The sequence below is a fragment of the Melospiza melodia genome, chromosome 20 (assembly GCF_035770615.1).
Source record: "Melospiza melodia melodia isolate bMelMel2 chromosome 20, bMelMel2.pri, whole genome shotgun sequence".
Lineage (NCBI taxonomy): Eukaryota > Metazoa > Chordata > Aves > Passeriformes > Passerellidae > Melospiza > Melospiza melodia.
This window is the reverse complement of record NC_086213.1, coordinates 5,186,808-5,199,885: the sequence shown is the minus strand read 5'-3', so window position 1 is coordinate 5,199,885 and position 13,078 is coordinate 5,186,808.

The following is a 13,078-nucleotide window of genomic DNA, read 5'->3' as shown; positions in this document are numbered from 1 at the left end:
TCCCGGGGATGGGCTCAGGGGACACCGTGAGCAATGGCAGCAAAAATTCCGGCCTTGGTTGTGCTCCTGCTGGGCAGGATGCAGGGGATGACAGGGGAGCAGGGCTGGCATTCCCGGGAAGCCTCTTCCCTGTCCATCCCTGCTTGTGCTGGAGGGCAGCCTCAGTGATGGGGAGCACCTGCACCCCTCAGGAGCTGCTGCTTCCATCCCCATCCAGGCTGGTCCCCCCGGGGCAGTTGTGCCTCCAGCCCATCTCTGGACAAGCTATTTTTACAGACTCCTTTTAAAATTCTTTCCAGCGTTGTGGGATTTAACCCCAGCAGATGGGTGCATCGGCAGGCAGGGTGGTGCTCCCCATGGGTGGTGAGGTGGCTTTGTGCTTAACACCGAGGGGAGGTCACTGCCAGGGCACGTGGTTGTGTTTTTATAGAGCGCTTCCCAGCTGGGATCTGGCTTAGATTTTGGGAGAAGAGACCCTGGGCAAGATCCCAGGAGCTTTTTTAAAGGGCTGAGCCTGCAAGGAGCACCTGCTCATCACCAGCGTGGGCTTCCCGACTCCCAGCAGATCTGCAGAGCCCACGGGGGCTGGGACTGGGTATTTTTAAACAACCTTGGCTGGGCAGGCTCTGCCTTTTGCTGTTCTCTCTGCCTGCAATTCCGGAGTGATTTGGAGGGAGCCATCCTGCAGCTCAGCTCCTGCAGCTGAGGGTGTGCAGCCACAGCACTGCCTCCTTTATCTCAGCATGGGATGCTCTGCAAATATCCCAATCTTCCCTCCAAATTGCTCCCAACACCAGGTTATTTTGGAGAGGGGGAGCTGCTGTGTTATCTATTATACCCACAAACCCAGATAATAATAGTGATGCCGTGTGGTGGATTGCTGTTAATGTAATGAGGCTGTCTCTTGTCCCCAAGAATGCTGCGTGTGGCAGCCTGCTCAAAAGAGCCACAGCAAGGCTGGCAGCAGCCAGCCCGAGCTCAGGGATGTTCTGTGCTGCTCAGCTCTGCTCCCTGGCTGCTGCAGCCCCATACAGTGATGTCCCGGCATGCTGGGGCTTGTAGGAACACCGAGAGCATGGCCCCGGGGCTCAGGAGTGACTTGTTTTGGCAGAGATGCTTCCCTGAGCCAGGCTGGGCCTGCCTCGCTGTGTGAGCTCACTCCCTCCTCAATCCACGTGCTGCTCAGAGGGTGGCCTTGCCCAGTGGATCCCCAATTTGGGATCAGTGGGTGCTGAATGCATCCCATGGGGTGGGCAGCCCAGGGGCTCACACCCTGCTGCTCCCCCTGCACACCCCGTGGGATGGGCAGATGCTGCATCGCCCCCACAGCTGGGCACAGCTGAGAGCAGGCAGCATCAGCTTGTGGCTGGGGGCACTGGGTGCTTACCTTTCTCCTCCCTTGTTCCCTTAAAAAAAGGTATTTCAAACATGAAAGCATTGTGAAGACAGGCACTTACACATCTGGAAATGTGTCATGAATGAAATGAGGATATGGGAGGGATTCTGTAGGAATTCACCTCTGCTGTATCTGCTTCACAGCGAGCCATAAACTTCCTAAGAACATAAAAATCTCACTTTCTTTTCCTCTTGAGCACATACCCAGTGCCTGTTTCCCCCAGCTGCAGACCCTGTGTGTGAGCAGAGAGAATGTTCTGTGCAAACACACTGAGAACAATGCTGAACCTCCCACAAGCCTCAATAACTCCAGCGTTTTCTGTTTATAATGGAACAGGGAATAGAGAGCTCTGTGGAAGTGAAATGTCTTTCTCAAATCATCAGGTTATTTTTATGTGCATCAATACTTTCTCATGTGTGTGTAAATACCTCCCCCACACATGTAGCTTTATCTCAAGGAGGGAAATAAAAATAGCTGGGGATGGAAAGGGAAGCGGGTGAGGGGGCGGTTGCTCCTTTGGGAAGAATCCCTTCAAGGTTCGGAAACAGCAAAGTCATGGTGACAGCAGGATCTGACAGCAGCCCAGCCTCCCTGGGCCTGGCAGCAATGGTGATAATGCAAGAGCTGCTCGTGGCTGTCCCTCTCTGTTTCCATGTCTGCTCACAGGCTGGGCCCAGGCTCAGCTCTGGGGGAAGTTCTGAGCAGCTCTGAGGAGCAGGCTCTGTGCCTGCCAGGAGCTCAGTGCCTCAGAGAAACCCTCCATCCCAGCAGATTTTGGGATGGCACAGAGGGATCCCTGTCTCTCTGGGCTCCCAGCAGTGCCCACTTTGCCCAGCTCCTTTCCCTTGCCCATTCCTGGCCCTGCTTCTTCCCTTCTTCCCTCCTTTGCAAGCCCAGGCTGGGCCACTCTCAGGGGGAGGTGGTGCTTGACCCCAGAGGGGTACAGGGATGTGCTGCAGCTCGCACAGATGATCTCCAGGGTCTTATTTCATTACCCCCAACCTCCCTGACAGGAGAGTAGCAAAGGGATTTCTCAGAGCTCAAACTCTGCAAAGTGGGGAGGGAAATTTCCCTAGGGAATGTAAGTAAGGAGCATTATATCATCTGTGCCGTGTGTGCCCTGGCTTAGTATCACTTATGGTCATTGCTTTTCTTATTTTTTAGCCATAACAAAAGGAGGATTAGGAAATCCCCTGCTGTGGGAGGCTGCATGGCTGGGTGGTGGCACGTGGGGGACAGACATGGTGACTGTCAGCACCAAGTGTTTCTGGAGGGACAGGATGCGTCCAGCACCCATCACAGCATCAGAGCTCCAACTGCACCGGCTGAACTTTGGCTGGAGCAGAAATAAAACCACCAGGTCTAATAATACCCGGGTGCAGCCAGCCCCAGAGAGGCTCTGCAGTGTCACGAGTCACCGAGGCACAGCGTTGTGCAAAGTCACCGTTCCTGTCCCAGCCATCCGGGTCCCACAGGTCCCCTCTCCCAGCCAGTCCCTCGGGGGCCTCACAGGGGCTGGAGGAACCCAGCTCAGCTCAGGCAACTCCTCCTCCTCCCCGTCCACTTTGGGAAAGAGCTGGGAGGGTTTCCAAATGCCTCTGCTTGGCAGCCAATCCCTGCCATTCCGGTAATGCACTGGAAGTCAGGCTGGAGAAAGTTCAAGGCTGTATCCCTATAAACTTCATTTCTGGTCCCCCTCACTCTGCTCAGCATCTCCTGCCGCTGACAATGCCCAGCCTGGTAATTTCCAGTGATGCCAGTGCTGGATGCAGGTGGGAAACGATGTCTTGAGAAGGGATGACTCAATTGTAATTTTTTTCCTGTAAATTTCTCAGCTCGTATGGTGTCCCCATGGTGACCTGCCAAGGTTGGCACAGGGACTTGGGCATCCCCCACATATGTGTGCTCCTGGTGCTCCTTGCACAAACCAGGCAGGTCACAGGTAATGCCTGGCAAAGGCACGTGATGCCCAAAGCCAGCTCCAGGGGATTGGCAGTGTCCCATGAACTTCTTGCTGAGCGAGTTCCTGGTGTTTACAGGGGCAGGACAGCACCATGAGGGACAGAGTGGCCTTTGGTAGCAGAGCATTGTCCTGCTCTGTGTTTTGGGCACGGATTTGCTCCATGCACTGAATGCCAGAGCTGCCCTGGTGGTACATCAGACCTTGGCCAAGCCCCTGGGAGCTGTTTCACTGGTGGTCTCTCCCCATCAGTAATCTGAGCCACTGCTGCTGTAACAAAGCTGTTGGCAGCACAAACTGAAGCCACTTGGGTGTTTTTCCCTGCAGAACCCACTTTGTCAGCAGCCCCTCTCTCCTCCTCACCCACACTGCAGAAGACACTTCTCACTTAAGTGGCGTGTGCCCACCACCCCTCTGAGTCACGTCTGTTAGCAGGGAGCTCATAATTCTTCAGGATTTTTCAAGCACAAATGTCTTTGGAAAAGGGCATGAAATGAAACACTTGACTGAGGTCCCGGTGGTGACTAATTCCCGTGGTATGCCCTGCTCAGCCTTAACCCTGCTGAGCTCCTGCAGCCTGGGGGTGCCAAGGGACCCTCCCAGGCAGAGGAGCAAAGGAAAAGCAAGAGAACAGCTTGAAAGAGGCAGTGGCACAGTGGGGATGGACCCAGAGTGCTCCGTCCAGGTGCCACGTTCCCTGGAGAGCCCATCCGTGTGAGCTGTGCCTTAGTCCAAAGTGCAGGTACAGCCCAAAGCTTGGGGGGTAGCAAAACCTAATGCTAGTGCCCAAAACTGGCTGGAAAGCTTTGATGGGGGCAGGGGAGAAATCAGACAATGGTTTGAGTTGGAAGGGAATATAAAGATTATTGAGTTCCATGGGCAGGGACACCTTGGGCAGGATTGCTTCAAGCTCCGTCCAAACCAATCTTGGGGCACTTCCAGGGATGGGGCATCCACAGCCCCCATGAAAGAAACCCCTCTCCATGGAAAATCTGGGTTTAGTGGTGGGCCTGGCAGTGCTGGATTAATTGTTGGAATTGATGATCTTTGAGGTCTTTTCCAGCCTGAGCTGTTCTGTGATTCTGTGATCTCCAGCCCTGGGTGGCTCTGGATGGCTGCACAAACCCCCTCCAAAAAAAACCCAGCTTTGTTTGCTGCTTGGGCCCCTGCTGAAAACACAACCCTCGTGGGGACTTTAGCAAGGTGAAGCAGCTTTTCCCCCAGCTTTGCTCTCCCCTGTGTACCTGGAGAGCCCAGGGAGCTCAGAGCAGGAGCAGCCTGTGAGCGCCGCAAGTGAATGGCTGCGGGACGGGGCAGAACTAATTAAAGCCTCCACAAAATGACATCTCTTTCCACAGATGGGAAGCTGCTTCCCCTTTGTCTGCCTCCTTCAGTTAATTAGTTATCTAGGAGGTTGCATTTGCATTCCCCTCTTTGTGAAGTACCCTTTTGTTAACTACTTTTCATATACTTTTATGAAGTCGGCCGCTGAAACGGGCTCATTTATCTCACCGGCGACAGGCTGAGAGCCTTGCCCAGAGCTCTGTGCCAGATGCTGGGATTGGAAAATAATGTTTGGCTTGTCTGGTGTTTGGAAAGGAGACAGAAGGTGCAGGGCTGCGAGAAGAAAGTCCCAGGCTGCTAAAGCCAAGGGCTGGATCTTGACAACTCCTATGAAAATGTTCAATCTGTTGCTTTCGGGCAGCTTGCAGGAGCCAGGGAGGATGGTGTTGCTGCCAGCTGTGAGCTTGGATATCTCTATTGTTGTGTGATGGGAGCAGGGTGTGAGCATCCAGATTTCTCAGGATTTATCTGTTGCACCTCCTCCAGCAGTGCTGGGTGTGAGTGTGTCCCCCAGGATCCCTCCTTTCCCACAGGGAGCCCAGGGACACCTCAAAGCTGCTGCTCCACACGTTTCTCCCCCATTAGCAAAACCATGAGCAACAGCAGCACAAATCGATCCCTGTTGTTATTGTTAGGAAATGTTTGCAAAAATCAATGTTTCCGCTCTAGCATAAACAATCCATGAAGCCCTGCACTGGTGTGGGGAGGCACGGCTGGGTGGGTTTGGCTGCTCCGAGGCATTTTCCAGGGATCCCAAGGGATGTCGTGTTGCAAAAAAGGGAATTCTGCCATGAATTCAGTCACCCCTCCAATCCAGGAGAGGGTTTTTGTTTTGTTTTTTTTTTTGACAAGGAGCAACCACACCTTTTAAACTGAAACTTTGAAAATGCAGAGCGCAGCTCGACTACCAGGGAGGAAATAAAGTCCAAAATACATAAATCTCTTTATTTTCTGCACCAGTGGGTTTGTATTGGCCTGTTAGTTGACAGTCCTGGAGGTATCCACTGGGATGCAACTATTACACATCCAAACTGTCACAAATGGAACCATCGCTCCAAGAGACAAAGGGTAATTTATTGAGAAAAGGTGTCATTGAGGTGGAAGGTTGGAAGGAAGAGAGACAGTCACTGTGGAACTGCCAAAAGAGAATACCAGATCCACTGATAGGCAGGGAACAGCTTTGAATTTCCAAGGCTGCCCTTCAGGGATAAGAAAATAAAAGCTAAGGACAAAAAAAAAAAAAAAAAAAGTTCTTAACTACAGTGACAGCAGAAACCTGAAAGATCACAGTGAAAAATGGGACTTTCTCCTCTAACAATAACAGTGAAAAAGATAGGAATGTAATTTGTAAAGGCTGTTAAATTGCCGCCAAAATTGTAAGCTGGATGGAGAAATGACACAGAAGGAAAAAAGAAACAAATGCAAACCTGTTGTTATTGGAGTATTGCTTGAAAATGGGACTAGAGATGAACACGGTGGAGGAGAAATGGAGCTGAGGAAGGGAAGAGCTGGGAGATCCCACCCAGCTCTGTGAACTTCTGTGGGCTGTGGGAGAAAAATAGGGGAAGAGTCTCCAAAACCATAAACTTATCAACCATCTTTGGGGGTATTTTTGTTTCTGAATAGTGCATCCCCCTGTGTCTTGGAGGGAGCTCATTTCTGTGGATGTGGCACCAAGGAGCCAGGCACGGGCATGTGAGCTCCAGAGGGAACGCCTTGCCAGGAAGGAGTTTGCAAGGTGGGCTCCCCATGGAAAAATTGTGGGAGAAACGAATTGCAAAGAGCCTGGAGACAGAGAGAGTGATCTGTGCAGGAGCCTTGCCCCGGGGATTGCAGATTGCCCTGGGATGGGGGACAGACTGCAGAAGGGATGGGGAGTGTCCAGCCTCAGGAGGACACATCCCTCCATCCCTCTGGGCCCTCCCAGGCTCCTGACCATCCTAAGCCAAATGACATTTTGGTTGTTTCAAAGCCATTGGAACAGAGCTGCCAGGGGAGCAGAGTGAGTCTGGGGCACAGCTCCAGTGGGTGCCAGCCTTGGTGCCTGCAGGGCAGGGCTGTGGGGTGGCTCCTGTGTGCCCACCTGCCCCCGTGCAGCTCCTGCATGCACTCACAGCTCCAGGGTGCCAGCCTTGGTGCCTGCAGGGCAGGGCTGTGGGGTGGCTCCTGTGTGCCCACCTGCCCCCGTGCAGCTCCTGCATGCACTCACAGCTCCAGGGGCTGCAGGGAGGATTGTCCCAGCTGGCTTCCCCCTCTCCAGCAGCCAGAGCCCCAGCAGGTTCCACCCTGCTGCAGACAAAGGTTGCTCGAGCTGAAATCCCAGTTCCAGATGAGATGTCATCATTTGCATCTGGGGATTCATTGAAACTGGTTCTTTCTCCACTGTTTCAGTGGAAATCATTCCTGTGCGCCCATGTCCAACACCAGCAGGTGCTCAGAGGCTCATTGTTACCAAGTTGTGGCTGTCTCAAACACTGGGTGTCAGATTATTCCCTTCCAGCTGGAAACATCTATGATTAAACTGCTTCCAATGAGGAAAGTAGCAGAAATTGCATTTCCAGCTCCTCACTTTAGCAGGTCAGTGGGTGAGCGCCTCTGGCCTTGACCCCCACATGCCTGAGGATTTTTTTTCCTGAAAAGAAAAGCAGAGCAATGCATGAGGTTTGAGGATAAAAATCAGCCTGTAGACAATATAAAGCCAGGGAAGAAAATGAGGTGAGGGGAACATGCCCAGCTGCAAATGCCCCCTGCTTTCTCCTGCAGCCTCTGGAGCCCCACAGCCCCACTGTGGCTCCCTGCTTCTCCTGTCTGCTCACATCCCTCTAAACCAAAAGTTATAATAGCAAAGACGAGTTGGAGAGATTAAAATGCAGGGCAATGATAGCAAGGGTGTTTTTTCTCAGAGCTGAGAGGAAAGCCAGGGAGGGGGGAGGGAGGAGATGTTTTCAGATACCTTGTCCCTTTAGAGAACTCACAGGATTCAGATGGTTGGAGTGATCTTGACAGGCTAAAAACCCAATCTGCTGGAAATCATATACCTCAAATAATGTGCTATTGCTGCTGATCGGCCCTGTATTTTAGGGCTGAATAGGTACAGTATTAAATTCATCTTGAGTTTTCATTTGCACCAGTTACAGCCTGTTTGACAAGGTTTGAGTGGGATTTAAAAGGCTTTTACTGAAAACAGTCGTGGGAGGAGTGAGGTTTGATGGGTTTTCTTGAGGGCTGAGCAGCACCAGGGGGTTGCTCTGTCCTGTATCCCAAGCTGCCACATGGGAGAGTAGCCAAGCATTATATTTAATTAATTGAAATACTGATTAATATTTCCCTTACTATTATCATGACACTCAGGTCTTCTCAGTGCTTTAACTGCTGGGCTCTCCATCAGTGTTGTGGAGCGATGAAATTCTCTTGATCTAAAGGCAAAACACATTTATGGCCGTGTCCCTTGGCCACAGCTCTGGTGTGCCTCAGCTTGAGGCAGGGGACAGCCCAGCTTGGCCCTCAGCTGAAGGAAAGGTGAGAAAATCCTTCTCCAGAGGTGACCTTCATGCTTGGAGAAACCAAACCTGTGTGGGTTTGGCAGGAGGAACCCCCTTGCAGCTCTGCCCTGTGGGGCACAGGGAGACCCCAGAGCTGATTCCAGCACAGTTGCTGAGTTGGGTTTATTGGTTTATTCCTTATATTGGGAGCTCTGACAGATAACCCATGAATTTTACATTCTTTATGTCCACTATCAGTGGGCATCCATTTCCCCCAAGCCTTGCTGACCTCCCACTAAACCTGAGCTCACTGAAACATGTCAAGCCCTAAATTTAACAAGGCAATTCCACCAACTGCTAATTTGGTTATTTTTTTTCCTAATGCATGAGCTTGGTTACTAGCTCGTATCTGTTGATTAGACTTGAAAATATATAATTATCAAACATCAAAAGCATCCTTTCCCAAGGAAATTTTTAACTATTCCACATTTTGCCACAGCCTCATGACCCTTGGCAGGTCTGTGGCCACTTGTGCTCATGCATGGCCCCCTTGGCCCCAGGAGGGGATGAGCAAACTTCATCCCAGTCCCTGGAATTTGGGTGGTGGGAGGCCCTTGGCATGAGGGCTGCAGGCAGGGGAGGTGGTGCTGCAGCTAGAAATAGATATGAATATGTTTTATTTGGCATATAAATACAAAGGAGGAGTTCTGGGTGGTCCCCAGGAGGCTGGTTAGGTGTAAGGTGTCCTGGCCCCTCAGGATTTGTTTCTATTTTTGAGGGGAATGAGACCTCATGTAGTGTTAATTAGCTGCAGATCCTTCTGCTGGGCTGCCCTTTAGAAAATTAAAAACTCTTGCTTCAGAGTTTGGGCAGCTGTGTGTGTTTTCATAACTGAGGAACAACTGGCTTTAATAACGTAGGGAATTAAAAACACCAAGGCTCCTGTTCTGGAACAATGCCAGTAGCAGATGCATTTAAAAACTGTAGACTCAAGGGACCTGAGATAGCAAATGCAGGTGGGAACAGCAAACTCGAGGCACCTGTGGTCCCAGATCCACCTGGGAACAGCAGGATAACAGTGCCAGCAGCCACTCAAGTGCTGAATCCTTGGGATTTTGTGCCCATTTAGGGTTTGCTTGGCTCTGCTCAGGAGGAAGAAAAGGTCTTGGCCTGGAGCAGCAAACTTCCAAGGCAGCAAGTTCTGGGAAAATGATCATTAGGAGGGAAAAATAATTCATTTTCATGAGGTGCTTCAGCCACTTGAGGAGCCTTACCAGGAGCTGGGAGAGATTCTCCATGAAGATCCAAGTTTTCCTGGCTCCCTTTTAGAGCAGGTGAGACTTTTATTGAAGTAACCTCTCGTTTCCAGGGAAAAGAAATCATTATTTCTGTTTAAATAAATGCTTGGAACATTCTTCCATGCCTTCCTGTGGATAATCACAGGAAATGTATCACAGGCTACAATATCTGATGGTGGTACAGAGTGTTTGTAAGTAAAGCAGGACTGTTTTGATGGGTACATTGGGGCTTTTTGAAACTGATCTTTGAAGTTCTTAATGGGAGCACTTAAAATGGAGCAGGGACAGTGGCAGGCTGAGTGAAAAGGAAAATGTGAGATGAGGATGCACTTAAGGGAAAATATTCAGGAAAGGAAGCAAGTCTTGAAAATGGAAGGAAAAGAATTGTAGTGAGAGTCTGAGGGTAAAGAATGGATTGAGAAACAGGAATGATAAATGCCGGTAGGTGAGGGATGGGTAAACAGCTCAAAGGATGAGCACAAGAATGGTATAAAAAGTGGAATTTTTGCAATGGAGCTTAGATAAGTAGGGATAGCTTCAAAGATGGTGCATTAACTGTTTTACATTTCACTTCACCTCTGTTTGGGTGTTGGGGTGAGCCAGGACTCTCTCTGATAAAACCCACACAAACAACAAACTGATTATCTCCTGCTCTCCTCAGTCCCACAACAGTCACTGACTTTGTGAGTCTTGCACTGTCCCAAGTCACTTCCAAGCTTGATTCCCAAACCACAGGGACAAGAGCAGTGTCACTGATCTCTGTCACTGCCTTGCTGTGTTCTGCTGCCTTTTCTCCTCAGTGCTCTTGGCTCATGTAGGGAGAGCTGAGGTTCTCCTGATGCCTTGGGAAGGCTGACCTAGAACAGAGGCTGGATAGAGTTAAAGAATAAAGCAGGGATTTATTAAAAACCTCTGTGGATCCACCTTGGGCAGCACAAGAGCCCAGCCAGGGTTGCACCCAGGATGAACCAAAGTGGTCACAAAATGCACAATGGGTCATGGGGGTCTCTTGCTTTTACAAGCTCTGGTCCATTTGCATATTGGAGCTAATTGTCCAATTACGGCTTTAGGTTATGAAGTCCAATCCTTCTTGTTTTTCTCTTTTCATTCTGTCATTGTTTGTTCTCTTGAACTTGAGATTTGGATCATTTGTCCTTGGTCCCCAGCTGGAGAAGGAATTGTTTTGTCTCCCTGCTCTGTGAAGAGAGCTCACCATCCCCTAATATGAAACTCAGAACTACCCTAAAGCAGCACAGAAGCCAAAAAAGCTAAAACCTGAGGCATAATTCTGAGGTGTCTGGGCTGGTTTGTACTGAGCAATTTTCCATGGAAAAGCAGAATGGAGTCACTGCAGCCCCCCTGTGCCATCAGGCCCAGCTCCAGACAATGTCTGCATTCACTTCATTTTTATATTCCACCTGAAGCAGCATCTGCCTGCCTGTGCTCCTCCAGCACGTGTTGCCAGTGTTCTTACCCCTTCAATTCTAAAACATCTTTTCTGCTGAATAATATAAGTGGCTTTCAAGAATTTTGAACTCAAATATGCCCTTTTAAATTCTGGCAATTCTGAAAATACTGGTTAATTCAAGGTAATGATTGTTGTTTTGGTATTGAAAAATGGTGTCAGAGTTGAATCCTTTCCTGCTCTGAAACCCACTTGGAACTTGGCTGTTTAACTTGACCAAATTACAAGTACACAATTAAAATAGAAAATAAACTATGTAGATTACTAAATGTGTAGTTGTGGCTTATACTTGAGCTTCATGAAGCAATCAGAGATGAATGGTCTCACCTGCTGCTCCTTTTTGTGCGGAGCATGGCTGAAAGCACTACAGAGTGCTGGAAATCTCAGACTGATGATTCTTTTCCCTTTTAATAAAAGGTTATTGAGTTGGGGGGAAAAAAAAAGGAATCTGACCTGTCCTCTGCTTCCTTCCATCCCCCCAGTCTGAGGAAGGCCCAGGGTTTTCATGCTGCTCACACATCAGGTCTCACTATTTAGGCTGTCAGTGTTCTCTGCACAAATATTTGTTTGTAGGTTTGTTTTTTTTCTTTTAGAAATTCTAGAACAGAAATGTGTTTTTATAGCCCAAGTCTAAAAATACTTTGCTCCACCTGTATTTTTGCTTTATGTTGGTAATTCACTCCATTCCTACCTACACTGAGCAGTCCCCATTATATTTTGAATATCTGAGAAGATTATAGGTACTGGATATGTCTAATTATAGGTGTCTGAGAGCATAACATTCCTGGTAGAAAAATCATGATCTCTGATTAATGCATTTGCACTCATCTCTGCCTTCTGAGTTAGTGTTTTCTTCAGCCACAAGTGCAGCTGATGATTTGCAATGATGAATGACAGGAAAATTTGTAAACAACAAGATGATGATAAAATGTGAATTCAACAGGGCTTGAGTATGGTAATATCTGCTGGCAAATGCTGCTTTCTAAACTGGTATTCTTTAAAAAATAGATTTTAAGAGCTAAAACCACTTGAGGGACTGTGGATGGTTTCACAATATAATGTGGCCATAGGGCACTATATGGAATAATTGCATGTTTAGGACATTTTTTAATATACTTGATGGCAACAAATATGTTCAGACAAGCTGTACATTCATGGATGCTTTTTGTATCTTTGTTAAGTAAATGTGGTGTCAGGAAAAACAGAGCTGATATTTGAATATCCTCACTGGAAGCTGTTGGTTTTTAGCCTCTTGGGAATGTGGTGGATCTTGCAGGGAAAACACCAAGCTGGGCCAGCACAGTGGAAGAATTGCATTCCACTGCAACACACTGGAACAAAACAAGCCCTGTCCAACCCACTGGCAGAACCAGTGAAGGACAGGGGGAGCTCAGGGTGTGTGGCAGTTGTGTTTGTAAAACCAACCAAACAACAAAACCCTCCCCAAAACACATAAAAAATAACAATCCTCCAACCCCACAACAAGGAGACCTCTTTAACCACCCTGGGCAGCAGTACCCAGGCAGAATGGAGTGGCCATTTGTCACAGTGATGTGGACTTTCTGACCCTCGTGGCTTTAGATTGCCCTGTGGTGGCTCTTCTCCATCTGCTCCCTGCCACTCTGCTCTCCAGGAGAACCCTGGGGAGTGGGACAGACCATGGTTTTTAACCAGAATACCCCAGGCATCTTCCAAGAGGATTTTGGGTTCCTGTACTCTCCAAACCTTGTTGGGGAGGGGATTTCTGCAGGGCTGTCTGGTTCTGTGTTGGGTTGGAATCAGCTGATGTCAGTCCACGTGAGATGGAGACCTTCAAGCCCTGCTGCAGATCACTGGAGGAGACTTGGCTCATGAGGTTTGCTCCCCTCTACCTCAGAGGTCGGGTGTGCATTGCAGACACCACTGGTTCATTGAAAGTCACAGAATGTAGCTTTCCAGACTGTATTTTTGATTTCCTAAGTGTTCAGAACAATGTGTTAAAGGTCTCTCTCTTATTCTGTAATGTAGCGGTGCACGGTGTTGTCAGTCACCTTTTATCATGGCTGGATAAATTCTTCCCCTTAATTGCCGTGACAAATTCATTTGCAAAACCTCTGAGGTGGATTGTTGACTTTTTGCATTGGAAGGAAGGTG